The sequence below is a fragment of the Elephantulus edwardii genome, unplaced genomic scaffold (assembly GCF_000299155.1).
Source record: "Elephantulus edwardii isolate Elephantulus edwardi_28Jun2011 unplaced genomic scaffold, EleEdw1.0 scaffold00491, whole genome shotgun sequence".
NCBI lineage: Eukaryota > Metazoa > Chordata > Mammalia > Macroscelidea > Macroscelididae > Elephantulus > Elephantulus edwardii.
The window spans coordinates 96,962-98,934 of record NW_006400241.1 but is presented as its reverse complement, the minus strand read 5'-3'; the positions used below and the strand labels follow the sequence as shown (position 1 = coordinate 98,934).

The window sequence follows — 1,973 nt, the reverse complement described above, 5'->3', positions numbered from 1 at the left end:
GAGGACACTACTTGCACTTGAGAAGCCAGACAGTATTTTAGTGTTTTCAAAGCTTTGTGGGACATCCAGTATCCCTCCCTCTCAGATGCCAAGAGTGTTGACTCTGGAGCTCAGCAAGCTGAAGCTGTTAACAATCTCAACCTCTTCTCCATTCATCATGGTGCTGCCAGCAGACCCAGTGGTGAAAATGTTTGTTTTCTTGAAGTTGAACTTGAATCCATATTGAAGATAATAGTCCTTGATCGTCTGCAGCAAACGCCTCATGTCCTCCTCTGTTTCGATAAGCAAGAGAGTGTCATTTCCATAATACAAGTTGTTGATGAGTCTACTTCCAATCCTGATGCTACATTCCTTCTTATAAAGCCCTACTTCCTGAATAATGCCTTCTGCACGTAGGTTGAAAGGGCATGGAGACAGGACACATCTCTGATGCACTTCTTTCCTGATTTTGAACTGTGCAGTGTTTCCTTGTTCTGTTCTAACGACTGCTTCCTGGTCCAAATTTAGGTTTCACATGAGCCAGTCAAGTGTTCTGGAATTCTGATTCTTCTCAAAGTTAACCACAATTTGTGTGATCCAGAAACACCTGGAAATTTAGACAAGAAATTGCTGTGGGAACCACACTGGGTGGGCAACAAGGTGAAGGTCAATGCCTCCCCATCACAAGCTATGTTCTCATTCCTTACAGCTTCTCTGTCACCATTATCTCAGCTTAAGCATGAAGTATTCTTTTTGTAACTAAAAACCTATAACTATTCAAGTTTTGTTTTCTATACCAAGAAAAGCACAGCGAGAAAGCATGCATTAATGCAGTCTAGGCTAGTGGACTGATACATTATTTATATAATCATATTCAAGAACTTACTGTATGTCAGGCACTGTAATATTGCTAGACCCCATACCCTACACTCCTAAGATTCTATAGAGGGTGAAATACATAATAAAACCAAAACCAAATCAATAAAAATGTTTCAGATATAATCGCTTACAAGGTAACAAAGCAAAATATTGTGATCAAGAATGATGTGCAGGTGGGGTAAGATTGAAAGGGTAATCCAGGAAGACCCCTCAGACAATGACACATCCCAACAGGGTCCTGAATATTTGTTGCTGTTATGTGTTGTGGAGATGGGTCTGACTCAGCAACCCTACATGCAACAAAACATTCTTAGAATCTCTTTTGCACTTAAAGTCACTGTTGTGACCACTATGTCAACTTATTTCATTGAAGGTCCCCCTCTTTTTCATTGACCCTGTTTTATCAAACATGACGTCTTTCTCACGATTACAGCCCCTCCTCATAATTACGTCCAAAAATTACTTCTGAGGTGTATTCTGGTTGCACTTCCTCCCAAATGGATTTGTTTGTTCTATTGGCAGTCTATGGTTGATTCAATATTCTTCACCAATTCTGGTGGCCTAGTGGCAAAAAGCTGCACTGCAATACTGAAGGCACACAGTTCAAGGCCACCAGCTGCTCCAAGGCAGAAGGATGGGCAATTTCCTCCTGTGCGATTAACTAAGTGTCTGAAACTATTGAGGAATATTCTCTTGCTGTTAATCTGGTTTAAGAGTGCTGGAGTAAGCCTGGACTTTCATTGTATGATATCCTTTGCTTCCCCTACTCCCCATCGAATTTCCACAATAAACCTCACAACTGTGAGTAAAATAAAGTCCGTGAGTCAATTTGCAATGACCATTGGACCCAATGATTTAGTAGAAGTGGCTGCAGACATGTGAGGGTCATGCCAGATCTTGTAGCTATTTGTCTGGTACTGTGGGTGTTGCCAATGGTGACATTTTCCCTTTCTAGAGTTACAGACAGGCTCAGTCTTCCTTTCCTCTCATTGTCCACACTGTATTTGCTCCTTTTGCAGTTTTGAAAATATAGTTACAGAAATAGTTTGCATGTATTAAATATGCTTCTTTTTTCCCATATGTACAGACAGGTAAACTCTGGGTGTATGACTTTT

At 40.8% G+C, this 1,973-nt stretch overlaps 1 pseudogene; it reads right to left on the bottom strand.

Moving 5' to 3' along the window:
- The window catches only part of LOC102865518, a 193,763-nt pseudogene that overhangs the window by 115,863 nt on the left and 75,927 nt on the right, over positions 1-1,973 (bottom strand).